We start from the raw sequence: 26977 nt of genomic DNA, 5'->3' as shown, positions 1-26977 counted from the left end.
GACTGAAGAGACGTTATGGGAAATCATGTTTACGCTGTTATGACTAAATAGTCAGGGGAAAAACTCTATATGTTTATATTTTAAAAGCTTTCTTTGCCTTTCACTCCCTCTTTGTATGAAATTGTTGGTGATATAAACCAGTTAACCTGCACAAGCCACTAGCTAAAACCTTGTAGGGTGATTTCCACCTCTGCAATAAGAGTAATGTAAACAAGAGCAGCAGAATGCCACTGATTAAAGACTTCCTTTTAAAATTTCAGGCAGTATGCAACTTCATCTCATTGCTGTGTGCACTCCAAAATCAAAAAAAGTCTTTAATCAGAATACATTTGCTGGTGTTGTCATTCCTGTTGAGCAAGTGGAGCTTCATGTTATGGTCAGTTCTATGAGGGAAGTGCTACCAATTTTATTGATCAGTGTTAGCTTCATTAAAAGCTGCATTTAAAATATATGCATGCCTGTCATCATGGGTGAGCCCTTATACGTCACAAGACAGAAGGAATCAATCACCTGGAAAAAAGAGAGAATAAAATAAGAAACAGATCTGCATTAAATTCACATGTGCAGATTTGTATGTATAGATTTATTTGTTTGTTTTATTTATAGGCTGCCCTTCTCCTGATAAGAAAATCAAGATGGCTCACAATAATAAAAAGAACAGATTTTAAAACATAATAAGTTAAGCATTATGCAGATGTAGGTTCCAGAAAAAATACAGATTGTCTCATCATAGGAGGCATCTACACTGGCCATTTACTGTGCAGTTTACATCAGATTGAACACAAATGGTGTATGAACAACAATAACAAAAATAATTCCTTGCTCAAAAAAGGTAACCACAATAAGCTTTCATGCATTGAGATTCATCCTGGTTGTGTAGTCACCAGGGCTGAATTCAGATGAATTTAGATTAAAATCCAGTGACTACACAACATGGAACTCAATATGGGAAGCCCATTGTGGAATCACTTCTTTTGAGCAAGGAAATCATGTTGTGGTGGTTGTGCTTCTGGTTGTGGTTGTTGTTCAGCTGGCAGGCATGGTTTAAGCTAGTCCCAATTGGTTAGACAACACTTGGGCCCACAAAATAGCAAGATATGCTTTGTTTGCAATCACCACTGCCACAGGGTAGCTTTTACAAGAGGTCATACCTTGCTTCATTCCAGCTTCCACAAAGGCTCCCTTTTAGAACTTCAAAATGAACAGGGAATCGAGGCTATATAGCTATGCAGCTGTTTTTTCTGAAGGGCCCAAAACATAGGTAACATGTTCTTGAGTGATACTGAGATTTTTTTCTAATTCCTAAGCACGAGCTGGTCAATTTTAAAATATGCTGTAGAAGGAAGAGGGACAGTACCTTTAAATCAAACTACCATTCTTGTCAAAGTTAGCCACTGTACAGGCACAGAAAACTCTAAATAATTTAGAATTGTTAGTGAAACAGATTCTGTAACTTCCCTACCAATTGAATGCATCTGTTCCATATGCCTAAGGCAAAATGGTAGATGGGTGTGAGGAAATGGAAGCTAGTTTTGCTTTATCACACCCAGCTCATATTTTTTATGCTTTTATATTTTGCTGAGATCTCAATCTCTTTTCATGTCCAATTATTACTACCCTTTCATAGTGCTTGATGTTCCTTCCTTTATCATTCTAACACTAATTGAAAAGGATATCACAGAAAGATAGCTTCCCACGAGTCCTCCTTTGTGAGTCTTCTTGAGCTTTTCTACATCCAAAAAAATTGGAACAATTCTCAAAGAAGTAGAAGAAATAAAGGAATCCTGCTCAAGGATTACTTGTTCATGCTTCTTAAAGCTTGAAATGTTAACATGAAGAAAACCTGGCACAGGAACAGTACAAAGTGATGCAATTTACTGTAAGTGCTTCTTCTTTCCTTCTCTAAAGAGACATACATGCATCGTTGTTTGAATTATCAATGTGGTGAAAAAAGAATAATCGTCAGTTATTTAATATGGTGAGTGAGTGGGAAAAAAACTGACCTTAATATTAATACTTCCTCCTGGAAATGTTTCCATAGAAAAGAAAAAAAACCCTATGACTTTAAAGCTGGGATGGGCAACCCCCAAAGGAAATTTGGAATTATATTTTTCACCCCAATACTCCCCACAGATTGCATCAGAACCACAAATGATCAAAATGGCACAAAGTGTATGTGGAGGAGGGTAAAACCAAGAAGGGTCATTAGTGACATATTTTCAAATCTTCCTTCCTAAGGAACATAGGATGATACAGATTTTACATCACGTGAGTGTAAAATTGAAGGAAACAGTATTTCACAAGATGCACGTGATACAGCCTTCTTCAGAGGTTGACTGAAGTCACCTTCAGATGTTTCAAGTCTAATCATGGAAGGGACAATGGCCTCTGATCCCTTCAGCTTCCACGTTTTGGAGCAAAAGGTCTCAAGAGAAGCTTGGTTGAACAAAATCAGATAATTATTCACGCAGTTGAAATCCTGCCTTACCAGGATCCCTGATCACATGGAGGTGTGGAACAAAAAGCTTTGAAATGGTTTTTTCATAGACTACAGTTCCCAGAATCCCTGAGACAAAATGGCTGAGCTCCACATGACCGAGCACCCCCAACTTCTGCAAGTTCCTGGTCACATAATAGAGGACTATATTTACACTCAAGAGAATATGATTACAGCTTTCCCTTCACACCTTTCCCATCAAAGGGAAAATAATCCAAAATAAATGATTTTCTGGGTTCAGAAGTTATAATTGCATCTCAATGAATATAGTCACGGAGCTTCTAGATCAGTAATGGGGAAATCCGAGAAGGAGAGGAATGAGGTTGGCACATGCATTTCCGTGTCCCTCCATGAGGAAAGCTGGAATCCTATATATTCTTAGATACTGTAGGTGTACACTCTGTTCAACACAATGGGGCCTTCTTCCAAGAAAGCAGATACAGAATTGCATGTGAAACACAATTTGGAACAGATGAATTTGAATTAAAACCTGGTGACAATCCTTTTTGAGTGGGAAATCATCTCTTTTTTTGTTCAGCTGGCATGAGTGTTTTTAATTTGTTCAGTCGGTTTGATATTGCCTTTGTTCTCTTTCTGCCAGTATGACTGCCTGACGCAACAGAAAGGAATACTTGTGGGGGTGTCAGTTCCCCTCAACTGAGCACCCCTAGTCTCCACACCATGTCTTTGAAGAATGAAATGGTTTCAACTCAGTGCTGGAACAGAATTCTGCTAGGGCACTTGGAGAACTAAATAAAAAGTGTGATGTGGAAATTGCCAGTTAGCACCTTGTGCACTTAAGGCAGCTTCTTCATGTACCTGGAGCTCTGCCCTGTTGACTCCTGCAAATTGTCATCTGGATGACTACAGCAATTCACATGGGAAAAATGCAATTAACTGTGAATACACAGTAAATTAAACTGTATTTTCCTTGCTGTGTAATCACATTCTTATAAACTTGGTGCATTGAATGCAATAATACTTCCTTCCAGATTAGTAGTTTTAATATACTGCCAACAGGATAAAGGATACCAAGCGTTACCTAGCGAAGGGCGGCCTGAATGTTGATAACACCAATGGCATCAATGGAGATGGTCTACAGCAGTGGTCCTCAAGCTTTTCTCAACTGCAGACTGGTTAGGGGGGGCACGGGGGTGTGGTGTGCTCACGTGCATGCACATGGGGGTGTGGCATGCTCACGTGGGGGTGTGGCACGCTCACATGAATGCACAGGGCGTGCTCACAGGGAGATACTCGCAGGGGGATGGGATCTGTGTCCATGGCCCAGTCCTGCCTATGCCACGGGCCAGTGTCAGGTAGCAGACCGGGAGTTGGGGATCCCTGGTCTACAGGATGCCCTCTTGTGCTCACTACCATTCAGACTTGTCAAAAAAACTAATTGCTTAGTGTTGGATGAGAAATAGTTAACTGAGGAAAAGGGGAGTCATCTTCTGGGGTTTTCCCTTGTGTGGTGTCACTTTTGAATGAAAGTGAGTGTAAGAGGGTATCCTGTAGACCACCTTGACTGCTGTCACTGGTGTTGTCCACATTCAGACTGCCCTCTGCTATGTAAAACCTGGCAACCTTTTTCCTGTTGACTATGCAGGTACTATATTGTGCAGCAGTATCAGACCATTTCCTGGCATTTTAAATCATGGATACTGAAGCACAATATGCCACATTCATAAACTGGAGGGTTTTTAAAGAATTGAATGAATATGTTAACCCATTTCTATAATACCTACTAATAATTTTCTCTTTATTTTGCATCTACTATCCTGGCCCTTTCTAATAGACATAAATCTACTGAGCAGCACTTTCTCATGATATGGAATAAAGCCAGTTTAGATTCATCCCCGCTTCAAAACTGTCATTATGAAAAGAGAGAGAAGGGTGCATTTCCTTCTTCAGGTGTATGTCAGGTTCTCAGTCTGTCAGTCAAGTGATCACTAAATGTCATCCTCTGACTCCCTTTTGATTTGCTTCTGAGGCATCTGCTCGGTGGCCTGTTCTTTGCACAGACTGTCAACTTGTCTATGAAAGTTCTGTTAGATGTTCAGTAGGAATGTCAGGCACAGCACAGGAGAGCCCAAGATTCCATAAGACATCTTCTGAATGCCATTTGCTTTGCTAATCACCACCACCAAAAACAATTTTCATGAAGACAATAGATTTAATTAATGTGATTTGTGCCACAACTACATTCAGAACACTTCTGAGAACAGTACAAACCCTTGGGAAAAGAAGTGTTAATTTTCTGCTCCTGATTGATTAGTTTTAACAGAGGCATGGGGAGCCCTTCACGTAGTTCTCTCTGCAAAAAAAAAAAAAAAAAAAAAAAATAATCATTGATACATTTCAATGTGCACTTGCAAAAGAGCAGTGAGACATAAAGAGCTAAATCAAATTGTTAGTCCAAACTTGAGTACATTCATTGGCCCTAATCCTGTTGCTTAGTGTAGTAAATTGCACTAGAGTAGGCCCATTGAATCAGTGGCACTATGGGAATCTGATTTGCTGAATCAACTCCTCCACAAGTTCCATTGATTCAAATGGGCCTGTTGGTGAATCCTCCAGTGATAAGCTTTAAAAACAGCAGCTGAAAAAGCAGAAACAATTTTTGAGAGATCATAGTTTAAGTAAAAGGTAAAGGTAAAGGTTCCCCTTGACAATTTTTGTCCAGTCGTGTTCGACTCTAGGGGGTGGTGCTCATCCCCGTTTCCAAGCCATAGAGCCAGCGTTTGTCCGAAGACAATCTTCCGTGGTCACATGGCCAGTGCGACTTAGACACGGAACGCTGTTACCTTCCCATCGAGGTGGTCCCTATTTATCTACTTGCATTTGCATGCTTTCGAACTGCTAGGTTGGCAGGAGCTGGGACAAAGCAATGGGAGCTCACTCCGTCGCGTGGATTCGATCTTACGACTGCTTGGTCTTCTGACCCTGCAGCACAGGCTTCTGTGGTTTAGCCCGCAGCGCCGCCAAACAAAGCTTGGAATGTTACTTTTAAAAATAATTAGTTACTGTTACTATTCCAGAAGCCTTCCTAGAGATTAGAATCATAGCTGTAACTTTTCAAAGAACAGCATTAACTTTCATATTCAAAATTAATTTGGTTGCTTTGAGTTACATTTTGAAAACATCATAACGCTGGAAGCTGTTGGCCTGCCTGAGATACAAAACACACGAGGGTAGTGAGCCCATTCACTTCCTGTAGTTACAAAAGTAATTAAAACCGATTATAGTTACACCACAAAAAGAGCGATTTTATATCTCCTCGTGTAACTAAGTTAAGTATTGGTAATTTAGTGCATTGTTTGTTTAACTAATAATGATGATATGAAGTGAATATATTTCCAAAGCAGTATAGTTGTTAATATTATATACATCTGTACATACCCATAACATCTTTGATGTTTGGAGGGAGCTCCATGCAGGCACTAGGGCTTCTACTTGCTTCAGTGATGAAAGATTCTGTGTGGACGCAATCACAGGCATAATGTTTTTGGAATGTTCCAGTGCAATGATTTCCTGTCCTTTCCTAGATTCTCATGAAATTGGCCGCTTTCCCCATTAATTCAGTGTTTTGTGTCTCAGTTTTATGTATTACAGAAGACCGATGATTCAACAATTCCCTCTTCAATTATCAGGCACATAGCCCAGGAAAGTGGGTGTATTTCTGGCCTAGAAGAACACTTTGTTCTATTGTGAGAAAAAAAATAAATCTCAGACGTTATACATTTAGACTGCAATCCTATATAGCAAGGGTGAGAGAACATTTCAGGCCAGAGAACCAAAATGGTTCTGAGCAAGCTCTTTGGTGGCCACATGCCAGTTGCGTTTAAGCACTGACCTTGGGAAATGGATTGGGATGTGGTCTGTTTTTGGTTTTTGTGTTTTGGTTTATATATTCCAGAATTTCCTGCCAGCATTGATGTGGGCGGAAAACAAAACGTTTCTAAAATCTGGGTGGGGGCCCATATGTCAAAGTGGGTGGAGCCTGGCATGTGGCTCCTACCATCTATGCCCAGACGCCATTGTCTGTCACAGCACAGACTTGCAGACACATTCCTATGCCCTGTGATGTCACAAGAGACTGCCCCTTGTGACAGGCTCCTGGAAAAGATTATGTGGCAGTGTGAATGAGAGGGGCAGACAAAGAGGATTTCCTGCACTTTCTTCGAAACAAATACTGTATTATACATGCAACATTCTTACACTTACAGTGAGTGAGCCCTGGCACTGGTTGGGAGTGAACAGGGGATGGATGCCCAAGAGGGAGAACTCAAACTCCCAGAATGCCACTGAGATTTATCCCCCAACCATCTTCTGGAAACCCAGAGAAGCCTAGCAATTGTTGGAGGCACCAGTCAGTGCCCTGGAACCTGAAAACCCAGAGGCTTCTTTAAAATTGTGATAGTATCAACGGAAGAGCTCGTGGCAACTTGTGAGGAAGGGAAAATATTGAACTTTAGTCAGGGAACTGGAGATAAGGGCCATGTGCAGGCCTCCTTCGATGGGCCATTTCATCTTTAGGACAGAGATCTCTCCCATCCCTACAGTTCCTATTGACCTCAGAATAAACTTCATTGAATTCAATAGGACTCAGTTGTGTGGAGACATGTATAAAGTTTGACTATCTATCTATCTATCTATCTATCTATCTATCTATCTATCTATCTATCTATCTATCTATCTATCTATCTATCTATCTATCTATCTATCTATCTATCTATCTATCTATCTATCTATCTATCTATCTATCTATCTATCTATCTATCTATCTATCTATCTGATTTCTATACCACCCATCTGACCGATGGTAACTCTGGGCAGTTTATAATGATGTCAATAATGTAAAATAACACAAACGGAATAAAAAGTGAAAATTAAGTTAAAGTTACATTTAAAAACAGACGGCAATTAAAATGGTAGACGGTGTGTTTCATTAGCATTATGTCATTCTAGATATGCAAAAAGACAAACGGTGAAAACAATCCTGTGTAATCCTCCCTACATTCCAGTGTTTGCTCTCTTTCTCTTTCCCTCTGTCACTGAGTAAGCATTGAAATTTTTTGCCAAGTCACTTCCATTTAGCAAAGCACAAAGTGGAGAGCAAACACTATTCACTTGAGTTCCAGTCCTTCTACAGACAAAACAGCATTGCCCATACACAAGAGGGGATCCCAAGGTTTGTAGAAGTGCCAAGAATCTTTGAGAGGGAATTCGTAAGTGATAGGTTCACAATCAAACCATACTCAAAATGAGGACTGAGCACCATAGAATGCTGGTTGATTTTTAGAAGCAGGAATTTCAAACAAGGGGAGAAAGGGCCACTGGAACAGAATGTGCCTGGCCAGTGGTTCCCAACCTTGAGCAACCCCAGGTGTTCTTGGACTGCAACTCTCAGAAGCCTTCATCACAAGCTGTGCTGGCCGGGGTTGCTGGGAGTTGCAGTCCAAGAACACCTGGATTCCACTGTGCTAGAGGAGGGCAAAGCTGGCTGGCTGGCTGGAAGGAATCCTAAACAAGAATTATCCTTCCATATTATTTCAGTAAACATACCAATTTAATGGGCTTTTGCCTCAAGTGTGTACAAGGAAATAATCCAAACCTTTCCTTCACAACAGACTTTTCATGGAAATCTACAGAATTGATTTCCTACATCAAACCCGTGTTCCTCTATTTTCTAACATTGTTAAGCCCTATTGAGGCATTCAGGAATGAGCTAATCAGAATGCACAAGGAAGAGGTAGAATGGTTGTTGTAGGTTTTTTGGGCTGTTTGGCTGTGTTCTTGAGGTTTTTCTTCCTAACGTTTCACCAGTCTCTGTGGCTGGCATATTCAGAGGACAGGAGTCAGAACTCTGTCTGTGCTCTGGTGCAGTTTGTGAGATAGTTGAGTATTTATAGCTGTGGGATCCGTTTTTTGTCCTTTTCAGGAGATTGGGTGATTATGGTGACCAGCGCGTTTTTTGTTGTGGGTGTATTGTTGTGATAAGGGGGAAAGATGATCTGTCACTGTGATTAGCTGGCCATTAGCTGGTCTTTTGTCTGCAGTGATCACCGGTCTTTGTGGCTGGGTAGAGTTCGTTGACCTTTGCAGGCTGTGTTTTTCAGTACTGGGAGCCAGACTTTGTTGAGTTTTAGACTTTCTTCTTTTTTGTTTAAGCTCTGCTGGTGTTTGTGGATTTCAATGGCTTCCCTGTGCAGTCTAACATAATGATTGCTGGTGTTGTCCAGTGCTTCTGTGTTTTGAAACAGAATTTCATGTCCAGCTTGTTTCAAGCTACTGCCCATTTTTCCGGTTGTTTTAGTCTAAAGTGGCTCTCATGTTCTTTGATTCTGGTGTGAATGCTGCATTTTGTGGCTCCAATATATACCAAGCCAAAACTGCAAGGTATCTGGTATACTCCTGCAGAGGGAGAATGTTAGCTCCACCCTCTCCGTCAGTATGGAGGCTGTTTGAAGAGGAAAACCTATACTATCTGTGGAGCCTCTTTGTGGAACTGGGGACCCTAAAAAGTCAATTTTCCAGGTTGAGTGGAAAAAATCCAGTTTTATGGAGGCTTTCCTTTTTCAGGCTTCCATTTGCCATATGAAGAGAGTGAAGAAGGGAGAGACAAATCTAGCACACTTTCCCTCCTTATATATTCAGTTTAACCCTTCTCTAATGCTGCATACACAAGGATGAGTTTTACACAGAAGTGTCAACTTACAGGTAATGTGACATTTGCAGTTTCATTCATATCAATGGTCTCTTAGCAAGCAGAAATGCACAACCTATCTGTCTGAGCTATGTACAGAAATAGATCCATCAAGCATTTTTTTTTGGAAATAGTATGTGTGTATCTTACCAGGTAGACTGGCCCATTTAGCCATACAATAGCGGCACTTGGGAATTACTCGAGAGTCTTTTGTATGTAACTCCAGGGAGCTTCAATTTTCCAGTCATCCATCTCTCAGTCATGCCCAAATAGCATCATATTTGGCCAGAGCTTTTAAACAACTCAGAGTAAAATGGCTATCTAAACACAAAACAAAGAGCCCTTCCAGGAAAAACAGAAGAGAAGCTTAAATTAGAAATATAAGAAATGAGACAGAACTCTAGCAAACAAATTTAGCTCAAAATCTGATTTAGCCACAGTAGAAAATGCAATGTCGCTGCAGTGTATTTTGTTAATATGGCTAAAAAGAAAACAATCAATCCAGGGGCTGGAGATTGTCAAAAAGCAAAAACAGAGGCCTCCCTCCCACCTTGTAAAGTGGGATCCAAATGTCTGTAGAAATTTTAGGAGTGTGTAATTTGTGATTTTAGACTTCTGATTTTGACTACATTTTCATGTTGATTGTTACTTACCCAGATTGTCAAGAAAGGAGGAGGAGGAGGAGGATTCTGTCCTTTAAATTGGTTTCCTCACCTCATTTGGAACACGAGTTTCTCTGAGAAGCTGACCAATAAAGAGCAATAACTGTTGACTCAGCCAAAGCCCTTCCAGCACCACTGTAAGGAAGCATAACATTGTACTAAAGTTGTGAAAGGAGCCAGAAGCTTGTTCAAAAGGCCTCTTGTTTCATTCCCTTGTTTGTTAGTGCCCAGCAGGCCAACAGCTCAGCAGTAGGCTAGTCTGATGGCAAAAAATAGCTGACAGCAACAATCTGTAAGGGGAAAGACTTTATGCTCAATCATTCTGTCATAACCCATTCCCTAAGGCACTTAATGAATCGTCTGTTCTCCAATAATGGTAAAACTAGGAGAACAACAGTAAAACATTTGTTTCCCCGTTTAATAGATATCTACAGTATATATCTAATGTTTGCTGTTAAAATTAGATAATCTTTTCCTCTTTGTCAGTGCTTAGGGAAGTTTCATGTGAAAACATACAGAATGAATAACGTCATGTCTATCACAGCTCTGTCAAATAATGTCTTTTATTTTGGGTCTACAAACCATGATGGAGAGAAATAATAATGTGAATAAGATGCTACTTTTTCTTCTTTCTAGTCAAATAAATGTATATGCAAGTCAGTGGTTCTGAAACATTGGGACCAAATGTTCTTGAACTACAGCACAGCCAGTGCTCGGCACTTCCGGAGGTGTAATGAAAGAACATCTGGGTTTCCAAGTTTGAAAACCAGTAATGTAAGTCACGGGCTGATATATAAACATTTGGTCTAATAATGTTCTCACTGCTGTTGGTACCTGCAAACTCTTAACTGTGTTCTTACAAAACTTTCACGACAAAGGCTAGGCAAATTGGTCTCAGAATCACCTGACAGACAAGAACTGGATGGCACAGAAGTTTCCAAGTGTAATGTCTACAGCAAAGCAGGTAATAAAACCTGCAAACCTTAGAAACTTCCACTTGTCGGTAAACCCTGCCCTTCCTTTGCTTGTGTGGCCCAGTTGTGTTGGAGAGGTTTCATTAACTTGATGTAACTTGGTCATTTGTGAATTATTTACAGGAGTTGTTGCAGAGTGTTTATGACCCCAGTAAATGACTAGGTTCTTCCAGGAGACTGTCTGTACACTGGTTTGACTAATATTGGAAAACTGATGTGAAAACGTTATCCAGCGGCCAACAACAGCTTGAACAGATTGCCTGCATTTTCTTGGTAAAGAACTCTCTCAACAATTCTTCCTACTGCTCAAATAGTTCCAGTTACAAGTCCAGAGTCATAAATTTTGTCCTATTCCTCTTACATCTGGAAAGCTGCCAGATGCACGTATAGGGTATGTTGTGAAGCATCGTGTTCTTAGTGCTTGGCAGTGAAAGTGTGGACTTCTCATCACTTTGAATCAGGGAGGCCAAGGCAGTGAATACTGCCATGCTATAGGAAAATCGGGAAATACCTTTGACCATGATCTTTGCAAATGACACTTTTACAGGATCTTCCTGTGCCACTTACATGTCATCCCATCAAACATGCAGAGGAGGTAGCAGAAGCCAAAGGATAACAATTGTGTTGCAGAGACCAGCAGCCCACGTTGTTGGCATGAACAACATGGTCTACATTCCTAATTGCAGCCCTTGTAAATTTGTAATGGAAACGAAATTTTGGTCACATATTAAAAAATGATAAGAATTGCTTTGGGAAACCCAATAAAGGGTCTAGAACTTTGCCTTAGGGCAGGGATGGACAAAGAGTATCCCTGGATCCACCATGTGTTTCCAAGGGTGTTTTTATATAAGTTGTAATCCAAAGAAGTCATTTTTACAGAACTGCCAGACAATTAGCCGATGCAGGCTACTATTTCAGTCATGACTGACAAAGAAGAAGGTGGGATGAGTTGCTAGTTCTGTTTCCAGTAGAACCAGCAATTCACTCCATTATCTTGTTTGTTATGTCTTTGCTGCAGAGAGACACACCCCGTTGAGGCTGAGAGTGAAGAGACCAAGTCCTTCTGGGGCACCAAAGTGTTGTATCTTTTTCACAAATTACAAAACTGCAAATGGCAGTGCAATTATGGTTCTTCCTGCTTGTCATATTCAAGGCAGAACTCATGAAGAAGCACAGAAGAGGGAGGCTGATCAGATGCTGCAGACCCTAGAACCAGCTCCAAGTCAGCATATTTTTCTAACAAGGTGCAAAACCAAGTAAAGCCCCAAATCCAATTGCATAAGGTATGCCTGTGGAAGGATGATGATATCACCAGGAGTGGGAGATTTTTAGATTTCCTCCTTTAGATTTAAAGACTTCCTCCTTCTGTCCCATGGCATGACTCACAAGCATTCCATCTCATTGTGTGGAAACTGTGGGAGTCAGCAGCACAGTGATACTCCATCAGTTGGATTTGGAAGCTGCTGGAAGCAATTTGTCTGACAGTCTCTGTCTTGTTCCTAGGGGACTGGACCTTGTTTGGCCATTTGGACTGCTACTTGGACTACAGCTTTGGCTCCCCCTGCCTGATTGTCTACTATGGTTAGCTTTACAGTTCTTACTTCATCTTTCTCTGCGTCTGAGACTTTATTAGCCAGGAGCTTTGATTGGTTCACCCAGCTTTGAACAAGAGAGGTACATTGCTGGATCCCTCTATAGTCTCTCAAGGGTGACAGAAAGGAAGAGTCCAGGGAGACAGACAGGATTAGTACACAGTGAGACAAGAGCTGAAAGTTCAATGGAAGAAACAAAACACTCATCAAAGTACAAGCTGGATTATGTCACAAATCACAGTCTTACTAGTATATATCAGTTGGAACAGGGAGGATTCAGAAGAGGAACCAAGGAGCATCAAAGTGAAGCTGCCAAGAGATCCATCAAGCAGGAAACCGACCAGGCAAGAGAAAACAAAAGTACAAAGTGAATTGTTCACTAGGAGGTGAGGCAAGCAGTGGTTCAAAGAACAGAATATTGTAGTTGACATTCCATGTACCAGCAAATGATGTTCCCAGTAGTTTCTTCAGCCTTCATCTGAGTCTCCTGCCCTTATTCATGCAGAAGCCTCTACTCCCAAGGAGGGTTCTCTTTGTAGACAGACACTGCAATTGGTTCTTTTCTGCCCGGCTTGTGCCTTTTTCTGCCACTGCTGTCATGGGAGGAAGCCCCATCGTCCCATTGGATTACAGCCCTGGACTCTCTGCTTTTGCAGGAGGGTAGTCCGAACAGTTTTCTGCCAGTCCCTGTCTTCCCTCTCTGTCATCTGGCCTTCTAGACTCAGATTGTTCCTGCTACAGGAGGTAAGAATGCAGGAGAGAGGGGACTTGTATGGAAAATTCATTCAGTGCCTGCCTACAGCAGGGAGCTGGCAATTAAAATAATGTATATGAGTTTTTTAAAAATGTGTTTTACATTAGTATGGCAACGCTTTAAACTTTAACAAATGTTTCTCTGTAGCACTTAGTAAGACCACCATTGGTGGTGCAACGGAAAACAGTGGATTGCTGTCCATGGTTCTGTTAGGAAGTGGTAACAATTGGGAGTCAGAAAATCTTGCTGATTCAATGTGTGGGGGAATCTGTAAGGGAACAACACAGATGAAAATTATGTTCTCACATTTATAGGCACAGAAAAGGAATACTTTAATTCCTGTATATTGAAAACAAAGCTTAGATGCCAGACAAATGACTCACTGGGGGTGGGAGCAATGTGGAGCCTGCATAATTAACTTGTAAACCGCTCAGAGAGTGCTTGAAGTGCTATGGGTCGGTATATAAGCAGCACACTTTTTGCTTTTGTTTTATTTATTTATTTATTTATTTATTCATTCATTCATTCATTCATTCATTTTCTTGCTTGCTTGCTTAATAATTTCTTTGGTTAGTGAGTTTGCACTGGCAATAGTCTTCCTTTGTGATACTAAAATGTGCCAGAACACAGAGACATGATGGGAACTGAATGTTGACGATTTATCGCCCACCATCTGCAATGAATCAGGCTGACACAGATTTTCCTTCAGTATCCCACATGGTGAATACATAAAACAGAAGACAAGATCAGCATGTTTTGGACAGGAATCAAAACATTTTTCCCCTCAATATTTTCACACTTTCTTAACTAACAGCAAAGAGCTAAGTCCACTACAGCTTTGCTCCATGCCCAAAGGGTGGTACAGAAGCTTTGTGATTCAAGTACGTAATCTGAGTTGATTCACTGGAGATCACTCGTGATCAATAGTTGAAGGACTTTCTTGTGCTTCTAGAGACTTCCTTTCCTCCCAGTGCAATGGCTGCTTTCTGTAAATTACAGCTAGATTGAAAAGTGGCACTGACTGCTACAGAAAACACACTATGCAGGCTGCAGGGAAACAAATTCAAGCAGGTATGCAAGAGTTCATGAAGCCAAATGTCCTCTATTCATCTTGCAATGCTTCATAGAGTACCCATTTTTCTTGGAATTCATACTTTGTGAGATAAAGTACAAATGTTTTCAGTCTTGGAATTGTGGCAGATTTGACCTCAGATAAAGGCCCACACTGAATTCCAAAACCTGCAAATCAGTTAATCTCACATTAAAACAGAAGCTGAACAAATTTCTCCACCATCAGCATTTGCATCCGACTCTGGTGGTTGGGTCTCCGGTCCTGAGAGGAGCCTGAAATCTTCCCAGCCCTGTTCTAACACAACAGGCAGAAGCACATCTTTCCCTTTCAGCAAAGTGAGCTCAGCCCCTTCCACTAAATTGCATAAAGTTATCGGTGCTGTCATCCATGCAAGGTAGGAAAATGCCACTGCTAAGAATCTGAAACAGCTGAGACGTAATGCCAATAATTCAAAGAAAACACAGCGTGAAGAGCCAGATTGCCATAGAGAATGAGAGGGGGCGGGAAGAGGTTTCCTGCAGAATGACACCATTCACAGCGAGGAGCCATTCCAGGTCTTCCTCTATGTTATTAGCAACACAGGCAGCAGATGCCTGAAATGGTGGGAAGAATGGGAACAATGATCTCCGACTTATGGCTTTCCAGGTGACCATGCGAGAAGCAGGACAAAACCTTTTTCATTCATTTTTCTATCAAGATTTGATATAGGGACAATCAATGGCATAAAGCTAATTCACATGGTTTGAATTCAGCCCTGTAACAAGACTAGCCCAAGACATACTGCCTCTGGCTGGCAAAACAACAAGCACCTGCCCCTCTCACCCTAATCCTGAAGACAAATTATTTCGGGACCCAAAGCAGAAAATCTGACATGTGCATCTTCTGATGAATAAACAGACAATTTAAAAATCCAAAACAGTTAACTATTTGTGCCCTTCTGTTACAACCCACATCAGCTACCTGAGGCTACAGCTAAACTCTAACCATATAGCTGGCCCAGGATGGGATGAGAGCCCTTATTTGTCTCAGAAGCTTCTATCTGAATATCCTCAAATACCATCTTTGGATCTGCTTGTGTGTGTACATGAGTGTGTGGACATGTACATGCGCACACACAAACATACATGGGGATTTTATGATTACTGAATCCCAGCTGGATTACTGTAATGCATTCTACATGGACTGCCTTAGGAAAATCCTCCAAAGCATCAGCCATCAAATTGTTAACCAGGCTGGTTACACAGATCACATAATTCTGTGCTGCCCCTTCCTCCCTGCCCCCCCCGGTACAGCAGTTCCACTGGCTGCCACTCCATCTCTGGGCTCAGTTCAAAGTGCTGGTTTTAACCTACAAAGTCCTAAATGGCTTGGGTAACAAAGCTAACTCAAGGATCATATCTCCTTTTGTGAGTCTGTCTGGGTGTTTTGATCATCAGGGAAGGCTTTGTCTTGGTCCACTATCTTCACAGGTGCATTTCCTGGAAATATTTGTTTGATTCTTTGTACTATTTGTAAACTTAGTGTTTTCAGATTTTAAATATTGTCTTTTAATGATGTACATTGCCATGGCTCCTTACTAAGGAGAAAGGCAGTGTATGTATGTATGTATGTATGTATGTATGTATGTATGTATGTATGTATGTATGTATGTATGTATGTATGTATGTATGCGTGCGTGCGTGCGTGCGTGCGTGCGTGCATGTGTGCGTGCGTGTGTGCGTGCGTGCGTGCGTGAGTGAGTGAGTGAGTGAATGAATGAATGAATGAATAATAAAGGAGCAAAGAGTCCTCAAAACGTCTTTTTCTGCACTTCCCAACAGTGAAAGAAGGTCAGGATTTGCTGTTTTGTACAGATAATGAGCTGATCCACTCCATCCTGTTCCTAGCATCTACAAATGAAGCCCCTCTGAGGATGTCATTGGACAAAGAGGCCTCTTTGTTGGACAAAAGGGATTAGTGGAATGCTCTCCCTTTGGAGTCATATTCTTACTCTTTCAACTTTCCAATAAAGAATTAAGGCACATATTTTTAGTTTCACATAGTAAGTTGATAACATTGCTTTAAATCTGGTCTTTTAAAGCATGTAGTTGGACACAAAATGTACAGGTGGGAAAAACTGAGAAGCTGGAGAAATAGAGGATAAATTATATATATTATACATCTCTTAATTAAGAATTTAAATGACAGCCAATGTTGAGTAACATAGCTGATATAAGGGTTGTTATAAGAAGTTATTGGTTTGCATTCTCAGAACAGACTGCCTGAATAATATTAAAATAACTTCTTTCTGAACAGAATCTCCTCTTCTTTTTCATTATTATCATCAGAGAAAGGCTGCAGGGCATATTGGCTGCAGTGTAACAGATACAGCACTAAAGCAACCCCTCAGCTGAAATAATCCATTGGGGTGGGGGCAGGGTCGACAGGGGATTTGTGCAGTTGAAAAAATCTGCTTTTAAATAATCCTAGTTTTAATGTTATTTTATGTGTATCGTGTTTTTATTGTTGCTTTTTTGCTTTAACCTCGTTATCTTACTTTTTTCTGATATTTTGCCTAAATTGTTGTACATCACATTGATGATTTTTTGTGTAAATGAAGTGTAAAAAATAAGACAGAAGAAAAATAAGTTGTTCTTGTCAGTATGGTTGTTTCCAAGCAGATTATGCCATGCAACCTCCATGCTAAAAGGAAGGTAGCAGAATCTATATATTAAGACCAAATTACATCATAGGATACATGTGGCTGAGGAAATGACATTTAATATGAGAGAGCAAGTTAATTAGTTGTGGGGCTCTGATAGCAATTTCCCCAGGTACTTGACGTGGCCTTTGTTCTAATTGGATTATGCCCAGCAAATGAGGACTTCAAAAATGTTAAAAGAAATTAAACTGTCTTAGAAATAATGGCCAAAATCCTATCGGGGGAAGCTGCGTGCATAAGGGGAATTGCACACATGGTTTTCCCCTCTGGCCTTCCTTTCATCGCACCGCTGGGCATGTGACCGAACATGCCATTGTTTATCCAGCCTGTGGGCTCAGGGCGGGGCAGTGGCTGAGTGGCAGCTGAAGGGGTAGAATTGATTGCACATTTAGCTTTACACAGTCATGTAAGGTGATGGGATTCTAGCCAATGAGAAGTGGAACTTTTTTTTCTTTTTGAAATATTTTGCCAAACAATTTAGTTCAACTGACATCATTTGAACTCTGACAATATAAATAAGGTTGCAAGCTGTTTGCCTTACTTACTGACTGTTTGTCTTATTATTGACCAAAAGCTGGTTAATAATAGAAAAAATATAACTGATAATAATGGAAAAACATGACCGGCTGATAATTTCAGTGAACCTGCACTATCCATTGTATTTTGCAAAGTAACGTGCATGAGTGGATCTTTATTTTTTGTAACTCACATTCCAAGAACGTAGTCCTCATTGCGCTAGAAACAAAATGCTATTCCCGAAAAGGGTATTTATATATTTACAAGCTCTTTGTTATTATATTATTATTTTACTTATCAGTGGTACAGTAGTGACTGAAACATCATTATCCCAATTAATCGTTTTAACAATATTGTCGAGAATATGTTTGCAATAGTTTACAGTTTACTCTGAGGAGACAAAGATAATCCATTTAAAATGCATGGCATAAGTAGTTGCAGGGAGAAATGGGGTTTTGTATGTTGTGTGCTGTCAAAGTCAGAACTGACTTTGTAGCAACATTGATAGGGTTTTCAAATAGGTGAGATGTTTAAGGAGTGGTTCTGCCAGCACCACCCACTCACACCAGTGAGTTTCCATGGCTAAGCAGGATATCCTGAGTCTTTGTCTCTCATTCTGTCCACTAGACTGAGAGTATCATGGGATGTGAAGGCCAATGTTTTCTTAGTAATTGTGAGAACCCTGCACCCCACCTACTGCAGTTCTGCATACCCTGGTGATATGAGTACAACTGGTTAAGAACCACTGATAACAAGCAACAATAAGTGTGGGAGACAATGAAGAGACAACAGTGGGGGGGAACAACGGGGTTAATGCATAAAAAAGAGAAGGACCGACAAGTGAAAATGTATGCCAGTCATGCTAAGAGGTCAATTTTGTTGGCACTAGATTAGAATTAACATCTGAGTAAATACAACTCTGTGCATTTGTTAGCACAGCTACAGCCTGTCTCGCAGGTAGATACAGGGGTCCAGAGATGACAAGCAGTTATATTATGGGACTACAACTTCCAGAATTCCACGGCCTGTGTTCTGAAAATTGTCAAAAATATTTCCCATTTCCACACTGATTGTGTAGAATAGATATGATGGTTTCTGTTCTAACCGTTACTTTTAATCAACAAAGGCCAATCTTAGCACCCTCTTCTGTATCCTTTCAGAGACAGCTGTGTAATGTACCCGTCTTCTAATGACACTCAGTTATTTAACAATAGGTCTATTTAGTCTGAAACGAACTGGTGCCTGTAGCTGTTTTTCACAGTACGTTCCTTTCAATACTGTACAGCATTTTCTGCTACATTGTACCTGCTATATCATGTTCATGTTAAATGCATAATTTTCTTCTCCACAGTACAATCCTTTGTGTGATAAGACTGTTCAGCTGTCAGATATTTAAAGGAAGACCACTTTGCCCTTGGGAAATGCTAAGAAACATCATTACAGGGAGAGCTGGCACATAAATGCCGCAGATTGATTCTATTCTATGTACAGCAGAAGTATTTAAGTAGCTGAGGGAAAGCTTTCAAAAAATCTATAATTTTGACATAAGTTCAACTTTCTAAAATATAGCATACTTCTTACTTTTCAGTGTTCTTGGCGTCAAGTATTTACCATTAGAGCAGAAAAGGGACAGTTATTTAATTATTTATTTTCAGCTTCCTCTCTTGGATTGCAATTTTAGACAAGAGGTTTTTTGTACATGTGCCAAAGCAATCTTTAGCTCCCTGTTTATTACTGAAGGTTATATCTTACCAGGCACAGACAGTTTTTCTCCCCTAATGAGGAGATTAGATCAAATTATGTAACCAAGTAGAACCAAATTATGGCTGAAATCCAGTAGTAAGTTGCAACTAGAATAGGGATTTGGTAACAACACTTCTGTAAGTTTCATTAATTCTGTGGTCTTACTCTAGTTGTGGCTTGCTACTGAATTCCAGCCAGTGAATACAAACCATGAGAGATTTATCACTACTTCAAGAGAGCAAACTGGAAGCTGAATCAGGTTCATATGCCCAGTTTAGGGATGGCCTGACAATTTAGCTGCCTAAAGGGTAGTGTTACTTCAACATAGGTGAGCAGACAGTGTTCTCTACAACACCTAAAAGCACCAGGATAACTTGGGAGATGTAGGGGTGCCTGCTGCCAAGCATACCTGTGTCACAACACCTCCTTGTTACTGACCACTTCACCAGCATTTGCTCTGTAAGGTAACCATGGCATTCTGTCTAAAGGTAAATGTGTCACTTTTGACTGTGATTGCTTCAGAATCAAAAACTCATCTGAGCTACTCACTCGACCCAGGCTAATCCAAAGTGTTGTTTTGAACATCAAATGAGAAGAAGAAACATCTTCTACTCTGTCTTTTGGAAGAAGGGTGAGGCAGAAACTCTTTACAATATTAAAAGATTATGATATATTTTCCATACAAGAATACATACTGTAGATAGGCTCAGAGCCCTACATTTCCAGAGGAGGGGGAATGGTGCATAGCTGATGATAAGGGGAAGAAAAGTTTAATAGGTGAACTGGAAGACTGCCATCTCCTGTATTAATATAACCATCCACTAAGACCAGAGGTGGGTAATCTGTGTCCTTTCAGCTGTTACTATAGTATAGCTTCCTGTGTCCCTAACCATTGATAGGTAGCTGATAGGAGACAGAAATTGTAATCCAGTGACTTCTGGAGAGGCGCAAGTGTTCTAGACCAGACTCAGACCATTATCAGTATCGTAATTCTTTCCCCATTGGAAGGTGCCCTCCACCTTTAGTTGTTAATGTGTTCTACAGCTAGAGACAATACCTTCACTTTGGTGCTACCCTGTTTGTTTAATCCTCAAAAATGTCTGCTTGGCACCTACACGCTGCTGTGGCCATGCTAACTGGGAGCTTCTGGGAATTATGGTCCACAGATGTAATTTTTCCAAGCTTAATCTTGGAAAGAGGTCATTGACATCTCATTGCCATTTTACAATATTTAGTTGGTGTGACATTCACCTCCTTGAGGCACCTACGTTTTGTGCCCTCACAAAGGTTCCAGTCATGTTTTCCTTTCACTGCCACCAGTGGATTACCTCAATCCACAAAATAAATGACATTTGATCAGACACTTGTATTGTGAATGCAAACAATACTTATTTATTAAAGTGAAGCCAATTTATTAATCACAGAAGTTCTTCAGATGTACATACTATTCTCTTGCCATATAATTTCCACCTTCTCTATCTATTAATCTTAACCGGTCTCTAACTCATCTCTGTCTCTTCTGACTAATTCTCACTGACTCTCTCACTCTGATTCTGACTAACTCTCTCCCACCAACTCACTCTTGACTGACTCTCCTCCTCTCAGGCTCCGCCTTTTAACCTCTCTCTAAGCTCCGCCTCTCGACCACATTAGCATAGACATGAATAATACATGACTTATACCTAACAAAGGGTGAACACTACCGTTGGTTTACAAATACACAATTTGTCCATCAGTCGAGGAATAGCTTCACCACTCTGAGGGACAGTGTGAGTCTCTTGCTTTAATATCATACTGCCAGACAGACAACCAACAAGGAGCACCACAAAATACATTTATAGGGCCTCCCATCTCATGTTTTGTGTCTGAGACTCCATGTGATCTGCACAGGGATGGATTTTACATTATGATCCACAGCCAAGGAAAACTGAAAAGTAACTACAGCCTAACAATTAGTCACCATGGCAATATATTGACCATAGTATTATAATTATGTACTCTCAAGTCAATTCTGATTTATGGCAACCCCTTCAGGGTTTCATAGGTAGAAAGGACTCAGAAGTGATTAACTATTCCCTTCTTCAGGAAGGCTTCCTGAGACTGTGCAGCTTGCCCAAGGCTACACAGGCTGGCTCTACTCACAGTGGGGAATTGAACTCACTACCTCTGACCCCACAGCCAGATACTTAACAGACTGAGCTATCCAATCAGCATGATGCATATTATAGGCTAGTTATTTAGGTCCCCCCGGAGATGTATCTGTGGATTTGCCCAGCAAGGGAATGTATTCATCCATCTTTAGGACCATTTTAATATTTCTCCTCTCATCCAAACCAAAACTTGGACAAATTGTTTTTGGAGGATAATTTGGAAAATTCCCAAAACAAAACTGTAACATCAAAAGTTTCTTAGAGGACTTTAAATATTAGAAATCCACTGCCAATATGGAGTTTATGCTAGCAGAACAGTCCAAAAAATCAACTTTTGCTAAATCCAGATCTCAGTCAAAATATCATAGGATTACGAAGCAGGAAGATACAGGAAGATTATTATCTAGCCCAATTTATCTAGTTTAGTAGAACAATGTAGGCAAAGGGTGAATACCATTTTCCTAAATTTTTGCATATATGGTCCTTAACTGCCTGGTTTTTAATTACTGCTATATTACTATACTTTAAAAATAACTAAGTCTTTTAATTTTTGTTTTTAAGGTCTTATTCAAGGAAACTGTGGCAAAGTGAGGTAAAAATAGTTCATATGAAATAAAATAAATTGTGAGATTTGGATCCAGTTTACGTATAGTTAGAGTAGATCCAATGAAAACAGTGCACATTCTCTGCTCTTTACAAATTTAAATCTCATTTATTTAAACAAGCTTGATCTAACTCCAATTAATAATCCAAATGAGAGAAAACCAATTGAAAACAGTGTACAATCACAAATGGTTTCCCTTTTGAATGGCTCTGATAGTTTATCCTCAAAGTGCAGCATTAGGTGCAGAAAAAGGCAAGCTTGGAAAAAATGTAGTTCGTAGAATCATAGAATAGTGAAGTTGGAAGGGGACTATAAGGCCATCAAACCCAGCCCCCTGCTCAGTGCAGGAATACAAATCAAAGGATATCTGCCAGGTAGTTGTCTAAATTTATCTTGAATGCCTCCAGTGTTGGAGACTCATGATGTCTCAAGGTAATTGGTTCCACTGCCATGCTGCTTTAAGAGTTAGGAAGTTTGTCCTGACATTTGTCAAAATCTGGCTTCCTGTAACTTGAGCCCATTGTTGCATGTCTTGCACCCTGGGTTGATTGAGAACAGATCTTGCTCCTCTTCTGTATGACAGCCTTTCAAGTATTTGAAAAGTGCTATCATATCACCCCTCTGTCTTCTTTTCTCAAGGCTAAACACGCCCAGTTCTTTCCATCTTTCCTCATAGGGCTTGATTTCCAGTTGTCTCTGACTGAGGAGTAATTAAATGTTATCATTCTAGCCAAACCCTGCAAAGGCTTTTTCACTGCAGAAGCTAAACATGGTCATAAGATCAGACTGACCCCCAGAAATGTGCTATATTTTGTTAACACTCCTTGCAACATTTCACTGGAGTCGGATGGCAGAGTCCACTTGATATTTCTGCAAAACAAAACATTTTCCTATCAAACCTCTGCTAAAGCAAGCAGGCTTTTTTTTAAAACATCATGCAAGACTGTTTCCAAAAGGCCCACAGTGACACCCGCTGCCATGGCAATTTGAGTTATAGTCAGTCATGTACTCTCCAGAATAAACATTTTAATGTCTGCCCCCCAAGGGATTGTCCTCTGACAGCTCTTCCTGATATAAATTTAGTAGCTCACTTGTTGAATTCAGATTAGGACAAAACAAGAAGTCAGCAAGACCATATACTTACACAGCCACTTGAAAAGATTTTTGGTCCTTGATTAAAAATAAGCAGCCATGCTGATAAGATGATGTTTAGATGTGTTTGCTCCCAGCTGTCTTTTGTCATGCAGCAAGTGCACACCTGATTGTGTAGGTCTCTCTGCAAATCACTGGCTGTGTAAAAAAAAGTCATGTAAAACAATCTATTTGCTTTCCCAAAGGATTGCTCCAGAAGGTAAAATAATATTTATTATGTAAGGTCAACAGTAGTTTTAGGCTTGGGGTTTTGAATGATGGAAGTTGAGGTAGCCAGCTCATTGCCAAACAATAGGCATTACATCGCTAGAAGAGAGACAAAAGATGATACAGATGTGCAAGCAGTTTTTTTAAAAAAATGTATATGGATGCAAAATAATCATGCCGAAGGTATCATAAGACATTAGAAATCAGTTACAACCCCTGATGGGGGTGCAGGGAGAGCTTATGCCTCCTGAAGTGAATGAGAGAGTTAGAATGTTGCATGATCAGGAATGCAGGTGCAATGATATCTTATCCATACTTTCCATCTATACAGATCAGATGGCCATAACAGAACAGCAGTGTGATCTACCATGCACTTGTAGGAGTAACAATAATACCTTATATGATAATGGCACGGAAGAGTGAAACAAAAAACAAGGACTGCAACACAAGCTAGAGAAAAGATTGCTGTTCTCTACCCTGTTTCCCCGAAAATAAGACTTAACCTGAAAATAAGCCCTAGTATGATTTTTCAGGATGCTCATTTTTTCGCTCCATAAGATGCACTTCCCCCCCTCCAAATAGTGGGGGAGAAAGTATGTGCATCTTATGGAGCGTATACAGTAAAAGAGGGTTCAACCACCACCCAGAAGCCTCCCACTGCCATGCTGGGAGGCCTCTGAACTGGCACCAGAGACAGCTTGCTATTTGGACCTCACCATTCTGCACTGTTAGCTTTCCAGGATCTGCTTCCTGGAGCCCACCTGGAAAACCAGCAAGGCCAACGGCAACGAAAACAGCCAAGGATCAAAGGGAAAAGAATGATTCTAGAAAGACTAGGGGAAACCACAAACACAGTCCCCCACTTATGCAGTTGATTTTCCCACATTTGGGGAAATCACAGGGATCAGCACATCCAAAATGCAATAGATGAGCCTCACCCTGGGAAAACCACTTTGATGATCATAGTATCTCCCCTGCCAGGTATGAGTTGGAATGGCCCCTGAACCTCCTGCCCCTTTCTGTGCCCTGTCCCCCAAAGGCATGGTGACTCCCTGGCTGCACCTCCTGATCAGAACAGGGCTGCACAGCCCCAGTCCAGAAAGAGACCAAGAGAGCTACTCAGTGTTTTGGGGTGCCCCACAGGACCCCCATCAGGGGCTGGATATTCCTCCCACAATCCTCCAGTGCACAGATATTAGCATACCTAATATGCGGGGAAAGCAGGGAAAGCGGGGAAATTCAAACTTTCAGTTAGTGAAGAGGCTGCTTGTCTGCTTCCTTGCTAGTCCAAGCAGTTAGGTTGCTGGGAGAGAGACCTGGGACTGCCTGGTATTGTTGTTTTAAAATGTAAAATTTAGTTTAAAACCTGTTTGTTTGGGGTTAGTGCTTGAGTGAAAAGGTGCTCCGTTTGAGTTGAAACCTGCTTGTGTAGAAACGTGCATACCAGTACTTGCTTTAAAAGCTGCCTGGGAAGCTGTCCAGACCAGTGCCGATTAGCTGTTAGGTGGGGAGAGGGGAGGGGAAAGGAGCAGGAGCAGGAGCAGGAGCAGGAGCGGAGAAGAGCCCTACCCCAAAAATAAGCCCTAGTTAAGTGAAACCCCGCCCTCCACCATTGTGCCGCATTGTGCAGTGACCAGAAGAAGATGACATGACTATAAAATAAAACATCCCCTGAAAATAAGCCCTAATGCGTTTTTTGGAGCAAAAATTCTTATTTTCGGGGAAACACAGTAGTTTGTCATTAGAAAAATAATTGTTTAAAATACTGCAGTCTGCAATGCTCTGTACAACAAGAAGACATTCATAATCCAGTAACTCAACGTTCTACGTTTAAATAATCCTACTCGGCACATTGGTTAAAACATATCCAGGATCCCAATTAAACTCATTTCCATCATCTCTATTGTCAGTTTAGGATTAAGAGAGATCCGAGTGATCGGGATCACAAAAATATGACATCTCATACTTGACAGCTGGGTTATTTTGCATTAAATTCCTCCCTTCACCCAACTGACTGTTCCTACTTCTTATCTAGCAATTTGTATTAACCTCTCATAATCCTTTGATCACTTGTTCTCAGTAAGCGGGTAGTTTTAAAAAGAGAGAGAAAGAGTACATAGCAATAGAAATTTGAGGTTCGAAAAGTAGCTTCATTTCCAATTTATTGCAGAACTGACATGGCAATGGCACAGGATACCGACAGTTGAGTTAATCCACAGAAAGGGTATCCATCCTATCCACAATGCTTTTGGAATAGTTTCAGAACACAAGTAACTTCCATAACACTAAAAACTTGCAAAAGCTTTAGGGTTAATTTTTAAAGTCTAAACAGCAGGACAACGGTAGCTGGGTTGGAAAATAGTATCTTTGACTCCATTATGTGTAAAAAAGACCACTGTAATTTGTGCAGAGTGCTATTTATTGAACAGGCAATAGTCCATCTTATCCTACATTGCGCTGTTGTGCTCTGTGTGCCCTAACTGTTGAAAAAGTATCAGTGTGGAACTTTGGAGAGGCCCTTGTGTCCATCCAATATTTTACAAGCACCATCTATCAAGAATGTCACCATATGGATGGGGACAACCTGGGACAAACTCAACCCATTTCCCACCGCCACTGCTACACACATAGAATAATGTGGGATGGGTGATGTCTCCTAATGCCAATGCTTGGAAACATTGGGAGTTTTTGGATTCACAGAATCTCCCATCTCGCATGGTCTGATTTTGGGACTTTTTTTTGAGTCAAATAAGGTAACTTTTGCAAGTCTTGCCTAAGATATTGTCCTACTAATTTAGCCCTAGCAATTGATCCAGCGAAGTGGGACACCAGGTAGGCTTTTTGAGGACATTCCAGTTCCTTTTCCAAAACACTATTCTTTACTGAGCCTTAAAAATGGTATCTTGTTATATCCACACCAATAGTTTCACTGGCAGACAATTATACCAATATCAGCTCCATTCATATAATTGGCCTATTGCATCATATACTGAAGAGGTATAATATATTCATTGAAATCCTGTTGCACAGCTATGCAGACAGTTTGAGTTTTGGAAGCAAATTACTGTACATAATGACATTTTTATAGACATTATCTATTCATAGTAAGTAGTGCAACTCAGCATGCTACAGGTAATGTCTAGAAAAATCTCTTAATTTATGGTAATTTGCCACTAAAAGTGATGCTGTTATGTAACTGTTTATGAGTTCCTGAATATACTATCACATGTGCCCTATTAGATATAGATTCAACCTTAATTTTAGCAGGACTTTAATGTGCCAGAATAACATTTTCATCCAAGGGAAATATGAAAAACGTGGTCCCATTGTCTGCATGGCATAAGTGCATCACATGATACATATTTATAATTGTTCCACACACTTAGCCCTAGCCCCTCCTACTGTACTACCTTTCCTAGGAGTACCATCCAAATTGCATTCTGTTTCTCTCATGTTCTGTTTGTATTTCTATGTCTGTCTGCTGCACTAAGCTGTTATCCTAGTAGAATCTTCCTCTCCTGCATTTCTCAAAGGCCTACAATTTAGGGCCTGTAGCACAACATTTTCAAAGGGAGAAGGGAGGAAAAGGGAGTTTCCAAACAACAACATAATTTCAAATGCCTTCTGTTCCTGGTTTCACAGTACAT

At 40.6% G+C, this 26977-nt stretch overlaps 1 long non-coding RNA gene and 1 pseudogene across 1 annotated transcript; both read right to left on the bottom strand.

The window, feature by feature from the left end:
- Positions 1 to 8090: 8090 nt before the first annotated feature.
- Positions 8091 to 23205, bottom strand: LOC144587061 (uncharacterized). Its single transcript, XR_013542228.1, has 2 exons — positions 23116 to 23205; positions 8091 to 22841 (listed from the first exon to the last, which is right to left on the bottom strand). It is a non-coding gene; the product is annotated as an uncharacterized LOC144587061 (long non-coding RNA).
- Positions 23206 to 24164: 959 nt separating this feature from the next.
- On the bottom strand, positions 24165 to 24319 carry LOC140705052 (U1 spliceosomal RNA; annotated as a pseudogene).
- Between the last annotated feature and the right edge of the window lie 2658 nt (positions 24320 to 26977).

The sequence above is a fragment of the Pogona vitticeps genome, chromosome 2 (genome assembly GCF_051106095.1).
Source record: "Pogona vitticeps strain Pit_001003342236 chromosome 2, PviZW2.1, whole genome shotgun sequence".
Taxonomy (NCBI): Eukaryota; Metazoa; Chordata; class Lepidosauria; order Squamata; family Agamidae; genus Pogona; species Pogona vitticeps.
This window is presented reverse-complemented; position numbering and strand designations above follow the sequence as displayed.